Genomic DNA, 14,811 nt, shown 5'->3' with positions numbered 1-14,811 from the left:
TTCAGGCTTAGGTGGAACAAGGGAACTAAGGCAACCAAGATGTTACAGGGTGCAGCCAAGAGGGGGGACCCCAAATGGACATTTGAAATGGGGTCCAGAACTTAAGGTGTCTAGGAGATTTTAAGATGTCTCCATCCCCCCACCCAGGGTGTGGGTTGGGGGAAGGGACAAATGGAGCAAGGCCATTGAGATCTGTTTTGCATAGCAACAGCCTTGCAGCTACCCTCTGGAGTGGTCATTTAACATATCTATAGCCTTTGGCTGGTCGCTTAGATATGTTAAATAGCTGTGATCATCTCTGAGCCAGGGGAATGGAAGTAACTTCCCCACCAACACGTGACTGGGGGCAGATCCCCCGAGCTACAGCGCCTTTGTGGGAGCTCGGAGAAGATTGGCTCCAGGACATGGGGCCACACCTGCCCAGACTCATGATGGCAGCTCAGTAAACCTGGAAGGATACGAATTCTGGCAAGTGAAGCTGAGTGTGGGAGGAGTCGGAAATGAGGCTGCAGAGGAAGATTGGCCGCGGGGATTTAAAACCCAGACTTGGCGGCCATTAGGAAAGAGAACCACGCGGCTTTGATGGAGTGGAGACTCCTGCACCCCAGAGAGAACCGTGCTGCTTTAGGAGAGAGAACCACGCGGCTTTGGCAGAGTGGGGACTCTCCCCTTCCCGCAGCCCTGAGAGGGAGAACCACGAGGCTTGGACAGATTGGGCACCCCCGCAGCTTTAGAAGGGGGAACCACCACCTGGTTTTAGCAGAGATCCCGGCGACTCAGCCGAGGGTGCCGGGAACCCAGGGAGGTCTCCCAGTCAAGATGGAGGACTAACTAAGAACCAGAGGACTGTCTGAGCCATGGACTTCGTTTTCCTTTCCTGAGATACGGTACTCTGGACTGGGCAAAGGGGGAAAGGAAGGAAGGACTGTGTCTGTTTGTGGGTGTTTTAAGAGACTTTAGGATTTTTGATGAAGACATTAGGTCACTACTTGAAGTCTGTATAGCATTAAATAAACATTTCCTTTCCTTTTCACGAATCTCTGGCATTGAGAGATGTCTTTCCTCGGGCAGCGGACATAATGGACCCGGGGCCTTCTTTCAATAATAGTATATTGTCTCAGGCCCCCCTTGTCTGTTCTGTAACAAAGAGATAAGGAGATTTTCTCCCAAATGATGAGAGCTCAGGCTATGTCAAAGCCGAGGAGTGAGGGTCCATCACCCCCTTTTGCTGTAGCCCCCAAAGTCCTTCTTTTGGGGGCCTCCCACGTGATCATGCCTGTCTTAGATCATTCCCCCCTTGGGGAATCTTACCTGTCTTTGGCTAACCAACCAAGCTTTGGGGTCCAGTTATGAATGAAGCAGCAGAAGCAGCGTTCCTGCCGGGGAGATAAGCTTTTGTCTCTTTGCTGGCTCATGGTTCCAAGGGCCTTCCCTTAGCCTTAGCCTAGGCAGGGGGTTACAGCTTCTGATACGAGGCAGGGTGGTTCCCAACAGTTAATAGAAACAACAAAGACATTTTCATTTTAGACAATCATAGATATGATTCTACCCAGAAGGAAGTAAGCAAGCCTTTATATGAAGCAGAGGACCAGTACGAATAGGAAGGTTTCAAGAAGTGCAACTGTCAGGATGGGCAGAGTAGGACAAGTGGGAATCTAGTTACAATTAGCATTTTGGACTACAAATATGGCCACCGTTTGGACTACAAGTAATATGGTGACTGAACTCTGACCCAGAAGAGGTCACTGACATCAGACCAGGAACCACCAAAGCTAAGTTGCTTCTTTGTTCACCAAGAACCAGTCCTTGGCTCCCGTGCAAAGTCAAGCCATATAAAACTCCCAGCCTTTCCCTTTTCCCGGGCAGTCTTTTCTTAGCCCCTTCTCCTGGTGGGGAAAATGTTGCCAGGGAGCACAATCTTCCAAAATAAAGCTCATCTGCCTGTTTCCATGGCTAATTGGCTGTTTATTTCCTCAGTGGGGTCTAAAAAAACTTAGTGTACTGTTTAGTGCACCTAAAAAGATTACTTATCTTTTTAAGGCTTCCTCCTTTTGAACAGGAACCTGAGGTCCTCCAGTGGCTCACAGGTCTGGTCTGAGTTTTGGGTCTCCAGCTGGTCCTGTGTCAGATTGGGATCCGTGGGGGCTAGTTTTACCCTGGAAATATGAACCCAACTATTGACCCCTAAGTTTCACAGCCATAGGGGTACTCAGGGCTGCCTGGTAAGGCCCTTTCCATTTAGGGTTGAGTTGGTCTGCTGGTGATGCCTCCTTCCAGGTTTTAAGGAGTACCTAGTCTCCCAAAGATATGGCAATTTGAAAATTCCCTTTTGGGGCTGGTAGAACTTTATTTCCATATTCCTGTAAAGCTTTCTGCACTTGGCCTAAGTTTATTATATACTTAATTGCTTGATGGGTTTCTGTATCAAATATTAGATCTAGAGTCAAAAAGGGCTGGGCATACAACATTTCAAATGGACTGAGTTTAATATTGGCCTTAGGGGAGCCCCTAATTCTCATGAGGGCTATAGGTAACAACTTAGCCCAGTTTTCAGAAGTTTCTTACAAAGTGTTGCTAAAACCTGTTCCTCTTTAAAGTTTGATTTGCTTGTTCTACCTTTCCAGAGGACTCTGGTCTCCAAGCAGAGTGAAGATAATATTTTATGCCTAGAGCTTTAGAAACTGCTTGAGTGATCTTAGAAGTGAAGGATGGCCCATTATCACTTTGTAGGGATCATGGAAGACCAAACCTGGGTATTATTTCCTTTAGGAGAGCCTTTACTACTTCTGTGGCCTTCTCTGTCCTTGTCGGAAAGGCCACAATCCATCCAGTAAAGGTATCTACCAGGACTAGTAAGTATTTGTATCCTTTACAAGGAGGCATTTTGGTAAAATCAATCTGCCAGTCCTCTCCAGGATAGGTCCCTCTTCGCTGAATAGGTTCTATCAGCGGGGGCAGGGATGGCTTTTGCCTAGGGTTGTTATAGGCACAAAGAGTACAAGCCTGGCAAATATTCTTTATGGTAGTAGCTATTCCCCTTCCTATGAATAATTTGTTAACCATTGTCATTGTAGCATCCCTTCCAATGTGGAAGGAGTCATGCAAAGCCTTTAAGAACTTCCACTGGGAGGTTTGAGGAAGGAAGAGCCTCTGGCCAATATATATCCAGGGTCCTTCATGGACACCTCCTTGCTCCAAAGCCCAAGATATTTCCTCAGATGTATAGGTGGGCTTGATATCTGAGACATTTACAGAGGGGAATAAAGCCATTTGTCTATCAGTCCCTAGCACTGCTTTCTTTGCTTCTTGGTCTGCTCTCCTATTTCCCTGAGAGATATGGGACATATCCTTTTGGTGGCCTTTGCAATGCATAACTGCCACTTGCTTAGGGAGCCTAACTGCTTCCAATAAATTTAAGATTTCTGGTCCATGTTTAATAGGGGAATTCTTAGCGGTGAGGAGCCTTCTTTCCATATGGCAGCAGGAGCATGCAGAACAAGGAAGGCATATTTGGAGTCTGTATAGATATTGACCCTTCTTCCTTATCCTAGGATGAGAGCTGGGGTAAGGGCTATAATTTCAGCCTTTTGGGCCGAGGTTGAGGATGGAAGGGGTTGTGCCTCAATAGTGTTATATAAACTAACTACTGCATATCCTGCTTTTCGCTGCCCATTCTGCACAAAGCTGCTCCCATCAGTGAACCCTCATCATCAGGGTTTTCTAAGAGCTGGTCTAATAAGTCAGTCCTGCTGGATTGAGTAAGACTAATAATGTCTGAGCAGGAATGGATCAAATCTGGGGATGACTCTGTAGGCATTAAGGAGGCTGGGTTTAGGGTGTTACAGGTCTTTACAGTTATTTCAGGATTGTCTAGAAGAAGGGCCTGATATTTGGTCAGTCTATTTCCTGTTAGCCAGAGGTGCCCTTTCATTTCTAACACCCCTTGTACCTGATGTGGAGTTAAGACTCCTAACTTCTGCCTGAGAGTTAGTTTACTAGCTTCCTCGGTTAGCATGGCTGTGGCTGCACCTGCTCTTAGACATGGAGGCCACCCAGCCGCTACAGTGTCCAGTTTTTTTGAGAAATATTCAACTTGTTGAGGTTCATTCCCTAGTCGTTGGACTAAGACCCCTAAAGCTATTCCTTGTTTCTCTGCTATGTATAGAGAGAAAGGCTTGTTTAAGTTAGGGATGCCTAAGGCTGGGGCTTCGACTAGAGCCTGCTTGATTTTATTAAAAGCCTGATCACATTCCTTTTCCCATATAATGGGTTCAGTGTCTGGCCCCTTAGTAGCTTCATACAGAGGTTTGGTGATTAGCCCAAAGTTGGGGATCCAAATCCTACAGAATCCTGCCATTCCTAAAAAGGAGCGAAGCTGCTGTTTAGTAGCAGGTGGAGTTAATTCAGTAATCACTTTAATTCTCTCCTATGATAATTGCCTACACCCAGGAGTCAAAATATACCCTAAATAACTTACTTTTTGTTTGGTAATCTGAGCCTTTTTCTTTGATACCCGATATCCTCTTTCAGCTAGGAAATTCAGAGTCTGGAAGGTATTTTGATCAGAAGCCTCCTTGGAGGTGCTGCAGATTAGTATGTCATCTACATATTGTAAAATGGCCCCTCCTTGTAGCTGTAAATTTCTAAGATCCTTTTCTAATACCCTAGCAAAGAGATGGGGACTGTCTCTAACACTTGCAGCAATACAGTCCACGTATATTGCTGATGTATCATTGTCTTTGGATCAGTCCACTCAAAAGCAAACAAACACTGAGAGTCAGGATGCAAAGGGATGCAGAAGAAGGCATCTTTCAGATCTAATACTGAATACCACTGAGCATCATCTGGTATGTGCAAGAGCAAGGTGTAAGGGTTAGCTACTATTGGATGTAAAGGGACTACTGCTTCATTGACTAACCTTAGATCCTGGACTAGCCTGTATTCTCCTGTAGGTTTCATCACTGGTAAGATGGGAGTGTTGCAAGGAGACTGACAAGGGACTATGAGCCCATGTTGTATAAATTTAGTTATGATGGCTGTAACCCCTCCAAAGCTTCTTGTTTAATAGGATACTGCTTCCTGTGAGGGTAATCTGACCTGGGTTTTAACTGGATTTTAACCAGTAATGCAGTCTTTGCTCTTCCCTGACTAGTTTGGGAAACCCTGACTCCCAAACTAGTGGGTTTACTGCATCCAGAACTGAACTTGGGATTTCTTCCTGATTTTGAACATTACTGATTATCATGACCTTACTTAACTCCACTGGCACTTCAGGGAACAACAATATGGTTCCCATTCGAGCTAAAAGGTCCCGGCCTAACAGAAGAATAGGGCACTGAGGAACAACTAAAAAGGAGTATTTGAATATTTGACTCTCAAATTGGCAAGTGATAGGGAATGTATAGAAATATGCCTTAAGATTTCCTTTGACCCCCATTACCTCAGCTGATTTGGAGGAAAGAGGTCCAGAGTAAGAGTTAAGGACAGAGTAAGTGGCCCCAGTATCAACAAGAAAGTTGATTTTCTTACCTGCCACATCTAGAGTTACCTGGGGCTCCTCGGTAGAGATGGGAATATGAGTATTCCCTGGGGCCAACCTGTTCCCCAGGAACCTTCAGTCCTCAAGAGTAGCCATGGCCTTGGGAGATGACCCTTTTCCACTATGGGAACAGGGGCAGTCTACCTTCCAGTGCCAGGGATCAGAACTGAAGTTCTTGCATAGAGGACAGGGCCTCGGAGGTGGTTGAGTGCAGTTCTTTGACCAGTGTCCAGGGCACTTGCACTTATAACAAGTCTGATCCTTTTGCCCCTGATTCTTTTGAGGCTTCCCTGAGCTCCCATGATGGGGCTGGTTTCCGCCAATGGCACTACTAAAGGCTAGTGCAAGGAGCTCTGCTTGCTTCTCCTTTTCCTTCTTTCCCTGTTTTCTTTCCTCCAAATCCCTACTGTTGAAGACTGAAAAGGCCATATCCATGAGTTGATCTAAGGGGGTCTGTGTGCCCATTTGTAATTTCTGAAGTTTCCTGCGAATATCAGGGGCAGGTTGACTTATAAAATGCTGTCCTATCAAGATTCAACCCTCCGGGGATGAAGGGTCCAAGTTTGTATATTTTTGGAAGGCTTCTACTAGTCTGTTTCTGAAGAAAGCCATGTTCTCTTCCTTGCCCTGAGAGATTTCCCTAACCTTTTCATAATTTACAGGTTTCCTGATGCAGTTTCTCATTCCTGCCAGTAAGCAATTTATCATTGCATCCCTACTCCGGATCCCTGCCTGAGTATTGTATCCCCAGTCAGGTTCCTGGTCCGGGACAGCTTGGGCAGCTGGCTGGTTAGTGTCAGGGTTCTGGGTATGCAGCTGGTCTGCATACTTATGAGCCTCCTCCCAGATCCACTGTTTCTCATCTGGGGAACAGCAGGTGATCAGAATTATGTACAAATTCCTCCACGACATACTAAATGCTAGAGTAAGAGTCTGGAAATTACTAGTGAAATGTGAAGGGTCCTCTGAAAAACTCCCTAGCCTGTCTTTACATTGTGGTAAATCAGTTATAGAGAATGGCACTTGTACCCTTATAGTACCTTCAGGGCCTGCTACCTCCCTCAAGGGTAGAAGTACAGGAGTGGTAGGGAGATAATAAACGCCACTCCCTTAGTATGTCCTGCAGGGCTGGGTTTTTCCTCAGCTGGTGGCTTTAGGTTGCCCATAGCATAAGGTGGTGGAGAGGTCGCTCCCTCTAAGGTAGGGGCAGAGACTCCAGAACTCTGGGGTTCCCTTAATCTCCCTTGAGAGACAGGTGGGGAGCTAAGGAGGGTATCTTCTAATTGATCAATGCTTGGGCCTGTAGGTTTTGTCAGGGTGGGGCTGGAGCAAAACAAGGGATCTCAGTACAGAGCCATAAATGCCTCCACGTAAGGAACTTCAGACCATTTGCCTCCCCTCCAGCAGAATAGATCTAGCTGTAGGATAGTATTATAATTTCTGCTCCCATTCTCAGGCCATATCTCTCCATCCCCTAATTTATATTGGGGCCAAACAGTGTTACAAAAGAAAACTAATCTCTTCTTTTTTTAAATTTTTTTGGGTCAAATTTATCCCAGTTGCTAAGAATGCAACCCAATGGTGATTTGGAAGGGATGTAAGATGTAGTTCCCATCTCGACGGTGGTGATCCTAAGGGAGAAGGAAAAGAAACACAAAGATACTCCTTTGCAGACTAGAGGCACCCCTCTCTTTGCTGCCCTTAGGAGATTCCTAGTGGGCCATGGGCGTCCCCTGGGATCCCACCAAACTACCAGACGTCTCTGACCAAAGAGATTCTAGTGAGTGTTGGCTGACAGAAATCTAAAAGACTTGAGAGAATCACCACAGTCTACTTTTGTTTCTAACTATTGGGAAGGAACCAGTCCTGCATTCTTGTACAATCACCTGTAATCCTGACAATCCCAGACTCTACCCTTGTGGCCCTAGTACATTTCCATTTCTGTATTCTTCATCTACGGGGACCCTCATTTTCCTGTAAGCTTTAAGATCTGGGGCAAAGGAAGTGTGTTACTAGAAAAATAATTTCTGGCCCTGTAAACCATTAAGAGGAGCACCAAGATGATCTTATTATAAAATGACTCTTTTCCAGATCACAAAGAAGACCCTTAAATATTCTATGTAATTTTCCAGAGCTTTAAGAAATTGCACCTGCGTCTAAAATCTCCCAGAAGGTACCTCAAGAGATGTCTAAAACACCACCCTTCATACTGGAGGTGGATCTCAAAGAGGGACAATGAACTGAGAGGGGAAATTAAAATACCCTTATAGGAAGAAGTAAACCACCTTAGAATTCCAAATTCAATTAATTAGGTAAGAGTGGCTCCACATGGCCATTCTAGTAACCAGTGACCAGCAGGCACCTGTTGTGTGGTTCTGAGCGATGTTGCTGCTTACAATGATAGTATACACGTGGCAAAGATGGGAGTGGCTCATTCCTGCAACTGTACTTAGAGCTAGCCTATCAATGACCCCAAAGTAGATATCTTAGTCCAGAGACAGCAGGAACCCTTCATACATAAAAGGCAAGTGGGGTGTGAGTGAAGGTATAAAGACCAGAAGTCAGTTGGGGAGGAAAAGCATAAAAGACTATCCATGGGCCTGATGAGGAGACTGCAAAAAGAAGTCATAGCGCAGGTGAGGTGGTGACTGATATCCCACATGGAAGGTCTGACTATGCCTATTGGGGAAGTGGCTGCGGGGTGGGGCAGTGTTTTGTGCTTTTCACAGTGTGCCTGACCGTTGTGCGGATATTTTCTTGTACCTGGTGGGGGACTAAGGCTAACCCCGTTCCACATCCAAGTTATCCTATCATAGGAGTCTTCAAGTGGTGGGCGCCCTTGTGGCTTTTAACTGCCCGACCTGTGCCCGCAAATTAGCGGCCGACCTTCTATCACAGAACATCAGAGTCATCGAAACAGAATAGGTGATAACAGAAAAGGGCATCCTGGGTGTCAGAGCAGCAAAGGGGCTTACCACTCCAGTGTCTTCTCCTAGGCTGGCTCGCCAAAAACTGTCACAGGTGTGCACAGGTAACCAGGTTCTTTGTGATCGAGGACAAAGAATTGAACCGGACACACAAAGTTTATAGCATAAAGAAAGAGGGAAGATTTATTAAGTGATAGTACACTCCACAGGACATGGGAGTGGGCCAACTCTGAGCAGAGAAGGAACACGTGGGCTGGGAGGATTCTATTCTTATAGGGCAGAAGCTCCCTCGCTAGTCTTTGGCAGGCTTTTCCTGCACAGGTACAAGGAGTTGGATTTCAAAGCTACTGCGCATGTGTGGTTTCCCATGATTTTCTTGATTGGCTACTGGAGAAGGGAGCCCCACAATGTTATTTCATTATAATGATATTATAATGAATCAGGGGTAGTGCACAGGCACATTCCATGATTCAGAGTTATCCCAGAAAACAGGAACAACCCATCTTAGGGGGTCTTTGTCATGTATAGGTGTTTTCTACCTCAGCCCTGCAGGGGCCTCTGGAGTTTCCTTCCTGTCTATCTCCTGCCTCATTACTATTACAGAACACAAGGGGGTGGGCAAAGGGCCAAGGGCAATGTACTATTACTGAAAGGAACCCCCCAGGTTCATTATGCCCACCACCTTATAGGAAAGACATCTCTCAATGCCAGCAATTTGTGAAAAGGAAAGGAAATGTTTATTTAAGGCTATACAGACTTAAAGTAGTGACCTAATGTCTTCATCAAAACTCAGGGCACCTGCCCCCAGTTACATCTTGGTGGGGAAGTTACTTCCATTCCCCTGGCTAATAGCATGGCTACAGCTATTTAACGTATCTATGTAACCAATTAAAAGTTATAGATGTGTTAAATGACCACACCAGAGGTTACCTGCAAAGCTGTTGCTATGCAAAACAGCTCTCAACGGCCCTGCTCCAAGTGCCCCTTCCCCCAACCCACACCTGTGGAGGGGGCTGGTGAGGACATCCTAATATTTCCTGAACACCTTGAGTTCTGGACCCCATTGGAAATCCCTATTTGGGGTCTCCCCTCTTGGCTGCACCCTGTTACACTACTATTTTTTAATCAAATTTTAATTATGCTATCGTAGCCATTTTTTTCTTTTTTGTTTTTCTTCTATTTCTTTTCCAACCTATCCTTTTATTTTTCTTTATTCTCCTTTTACTTATTTCCTTTTACATCCCAAATTTTAATTTTCCCTCACTTAGTCTATTTTTTGTCCCTCGCTATTAGTATTCCCTGTCCCTCTATCATTACAAAATCACTTCCCATTCCTCTAAACATCTCTCAGACTTTTCTTTTTTTCCCTTTTTCCCCCTCTTATTCCCGTGTCACCTATATTAATTTTAGTTTGTTTACTGTTGACAGTACTCTGGTGGATCTTTCTCTCCAATTTGGCTCCTATATTTGTATTAATTATTTAATATTTTCCTTCCTTTATTCTCTCTCTCTCACTCTATTTTATTTTATACTATTTTAATTTCTGTTTAAACCTAGTATTATATGCTTCCCTTCTCATATTCCATCCCACATTCTTCATTTCCTTTCTTTATTCATGAAGTAAACTTTACCTTCTCTACTTCCATTGCTCCAACTTCCAACTCCTATTTGTGACCTTACCTCTACCCTCTCAAAATCATTTCTCTTTCAGCAGGTCATCTCATATCCATTCTCTTTTCTTATAATAGTCTTAGTCTCATTACATTATTAATACTGGTTCATTTGCTACTGATAGTGGGATTGCTGGGGAAGCTATATTTGCTGGTGTGGGTTTGTTTCTTGGGCTCTGTGGTTTTGTTCAGGTAGTACCTGCACAACAGCACACAAGATGTGGTGGGTGAAGGGACTCTCAACTAGCAACAGGGAAGGACCTACAAAAGAATCACCTAAAAACATTCAAATCCCATTAACACCTAAACAACCAGCATAAAAATCTTAAAGAACATACCAGGAACATCAAGTTCAGGTGATCAAGGAGAATGCACCACTGTACCTCACAGGTCTTTCACCACAGAAGTTCACACCACAGTCAGAATTTCAAAACAGATCAATTTAAGAAAGAAAAGCAGAGTCCCATAAACAATGGGAAGACAAAGAAACAACCTCAATCTAAAGGTAAGGAGGAAGCCTCAGAAATAATGCTAAATGAAAGACAAGTTGACTATCAGATATTAAGTTCAAAACAATGGTTATAAGGAAGCTCAATGAACTCACTGTGAACTACTAAAAATTACAGGATAATTACAAGAAACTTAATTGCAAACCATGTCAACATAAAAAGGATATATAAATAATCAACAAAGACTAAGCAGAAATGAAGTATACAATTTTTAAATTAAATATTATAGTAGAAGGAATCAAAGCAAGCTTGATGAAGCAGAGGATCAAATCAATGAGGTGGAGGACAAAGTACAAAACACCTTGCAAAAAGGGCAAGAAAAAGAAAAGAAGACTGAAAAAAATGAAGAGGGGATAAAAGAAATGCAGAAAAACACAAAAGTGAACAATATCCACATAATAGGGATACGAGAAGAAGAAGAAGAGTGAGAGAGAGAAAACCTGCTAAAAAAAAAATGATAGACATCAAAATGTCTATACTACCAAAAGCAATTTATAGATTCAATGCAATCTCTATTAAAGCACCAATGGCATACTTCACAGATATAGGATAAATACTTCAAAAATTTATATGGAACCATAAACGACCATGAATACCTGCAGCAATTTAGAGAAAGAAGAGCAAAGTAGGAGGGATCACAATACCTGATGTCAAAATGTATTACAAGGCCACTGTAATCAAAAGAGCCTGGTACTGGCATGAAAACAGACACATGGAAGAATGGAACAAAACAGAGAGCCCAGAAATAAACCCAATTCTCTTTTTTAATTAATATTTGACAGAGGTGCCAGGAGCATAAAATGGAACAAAGATAGCCTCTTCAACAAATGGTGTAGATAGAACTGGACAGCTACATGCAAAACAAATGAGACTCAACCACCAACTTACACCATACACAAAAATAAATTCAAGGTGGATAAAAGATTTAAATACAGGTCTTGACGCTATTAAAGTCCTAGAGGAGAACAAAGGGAGGAAGATCTGAGATATTCCACGCAGGAATATTTTCACTGATGTGTCCCCTAGAGTGAGGGACATAAAGGAAAGAATAAACAAGTGGGATATCATCAAAATAAAAAGCTTCTGCACAGTTAGAGAAAACAGCATTAAAGTGAAAAGAGAACCAATCATATGGGAAAACATATTTGCCAATGATACTGCAGACAAGGGTTTGATCTCCAAAATATATAAAGAACACAGACAACTCCACTCAAAGAAGATAAGAAACACAATTAAAAAAATGGGCAAAGGACTTGAACAGACACTTCTCCAAGGATATACAGAGGGTCCAGAGACATATGAAAGGATGCTCAGTATCACTAGCCATGAGAGAGATGCAAATTAAAAAAACAATGAGGTACCACTTCACACTGGTCAGAATGGCCATCATAAACAAAACAACAAAAAACAAATGTTGGAGAGGGTGTGGAGAAAAGGGAACCATATTGCACTGTTAGTGGGATTGCTGACTGGTACAACCACTATGGAAAACAGTATGGAATTTCCTCAGAAAACTACAAATGGAAATATCTTTTGACCCAGCTATTCCATTGCTAGGATTATATCCTAGAAACACTGAAACACCAATCCAAAAAAACTTATGCATCCCAATGTTTATAGCAGTACAATTTACAATAGTTAAGTGCTGGCAGCAACCCAAGTGGCCATCATTAAGTGAATGGATCAAAAAACTACATCTACACAATTGAATTCTATGCAGCAGAAACAAAGAAGGAGTTCCTACCCTTTGTGACAGCATGGATGGAACTGAAGAGCATTATGCTAAGTGAAATAAGCTGGGTAATGAAAGACAAATACCATATGATCTCACCATTAACAGGAACCTAATCAATATAACAAACGTGCAAGCAAAGTATAGGAAAAGACATTGAAATTGAGAACAGAATGACAGTTATAAGAAAAAAGAGGGGGGGATAAAGGGGGAAAAGGGTGAAGGGTTTACAGGAACAATTATAAAGGACATATAAACAACAACAAGGATGGGTGGAAATGGGGAGGGAGGCAGAGAGTGCTGGGGTGGTGGGGAAGGTTGAGGGGAAAAGGCAGAAAACTACTTGAAAAACAATAAAAACAGAAAAAAATAATGATAGAAAACTTCCCTAATTTAATGAGAGAAGAACCCACACAAATCCAGGAAGCAGAGAGGGTCCCAATCAAGAGGCACCCAAAGAGACCACTGTAAGACTACTCATCATTAAAATGGAAAAAATTAAAGACAAAGAGAGAATCTTAAAGGCAGCAAGGGAGAAACAGGAAGTGACATACAAGAGAGCCTCAATAAGGCTAGCAGCTGACTTTTCAAAAGAAACATTACAAGCCAGAAGGAAATGGCAAGATATATTCCAAGTAATGAAAAACAAAGGACTGCAACTGAGACTACTCTATGTAGCAAGGCTCTCAATTAAAATGGAAGGCCAAATAAGGAACTTCCTGGACAAAAGAAGCCTCAATGTATACATCTCCACCAAGTCAGCAATACCAGGTATGCTAAAAGGACTGCTTTAAGAAGAGGAAGAAAAACAGAAGAAGAGAAAGGAACAAAGGTACATAGGGAGTAAAATGGCAATGAATAAGTGTGTATGAATAATAACTATAAATGTAAAAATATTAAATGCTCTAATCAAAGGACACAAGGTAACTGAAGGAATAAGAACACATGACCCACACATATTTTGCCTACAAGAGACCCACTTCAGAACAAAAAACCTACACAGACTGAAAGAGAAGGGCTGGAAAAACATACCCCATGCAAATGCATAGGGCCAAAAAGCCAGGGTAGTAATACTTATATTAGACAAAATAGAATTCAATAAAAAGGACATAAATAGAGATTCAGAAGGACATTTCATAATGCTTTAGGGAAGAATCCATCAAGAAGATATAAACATTATAAACATATATGCACCCAGATTAGGAGCACCCAAGTACATAAAGAAAATCTTGGAGGACTTCAAGAAAGATATATACAGCAACACACTTATACTATGGGATTTTAACACCCCACTGTCAATAATGGACAGATCTTCCAAACAAAATATCAAGAAAGATATTGGGGAATTGAAAAAGGCTCTAGATCAAATGAACTTAATTGATATATATAGAATCTTTCATCACAATGAAGCAAAATACACCTTCTTTTGAAAGACACATGGAACATTTTAAAAGATAGGAAACATGAGAGGATACAAAACAACCATCAACAAATTCAAGAAAATTGAAATCACATCAAGCATCTTCTCAAATCAGAAGGGCCCGAAACTAAAAACAAACCTCAAAACCACTCAAACTTATGGAGATTGAATAGCATGCTGTTAAACAATGAATGGTTTAAGAATGAGATGAAAGAAGAAATAAAAACAGTTTTGGAAACAAATAAAAATGAACTCACAACAACCCAAAACATATGGGACACAGTGAAGGCAGTTTTGAGAGGGAAGTTCATAGTGATACAAGACTACCAAAAAGTTAACAGTATTTCAAAGAAACAACCTAACCCTACATGTACAAGAGTTGAAAGAACAACAACAAAGACCACCTAGAGAAAGTAGATGGAAGTAAATAACCAGGGTCAGTGCAGAAATAAACAACATAGAGAATAAAGAAACAAATCTAAGGATCAATAAATTCAGGAGCTGGTTCTTTGAAAAGATAAACAAAATTGACAAGCCTTTAAGTGGACTCATCAAGCTAAAAGAGAGAGAACCCAAATAAACACAATCAGAAATAAGAGAGAAGAAATAAAAACTGACACCACAGAAATACAAAGGATTGTAAGAAATTACTATGAAGAACTACATGCCAAGAGATTGGAAAACCTAGGTGAAATGGAAAAATTTCTGGAAAATATTATCTTTCAACACTGGATGAAGAAGAAGCAGACCAATAAGAGCCGAACAGACCAATAAATGCTGATGAAATCCAAGCAGTAATCAAAAAGTTCCCAGCACACGAAAGCCCTGGAGCAGATGGTTTCACAGGAGAATTTTACAAAGCATTTAAGGAAGAGCTAACCACTGTCCTTCACAGATTCTCCAAAAAATCCAAGAAGAGAGAAGCCTCCCAAATTCTTTTTATAAAGCCAGCATCATCCTAATCCCAAAACCAGATGAAGACACAACAAAGAAATAAAACTACAGGCCAGTATT

This window comes from Phyllostomus hastatus, unplaced genomic scaffold (genome assembly GCF_019186645.2).
Source record: "Phyllostomus hastatus isolate PE091 unplaced genomic scaffold, TTU_PhHast_1.1 phas_contig_36, whole genome shotgun sequence".
Lineage (NCBI taxonomy): Eukaryota > Metazoa > Chordata > Mammalia > Chiroptera > Phyllostomidae > Phyllostomus > Phyllostomus hastatus.
The sequence above is the reverse complement of the archived record's forward strand: the minus strand, read 5'-3'. Positions refer to the sequence as shown.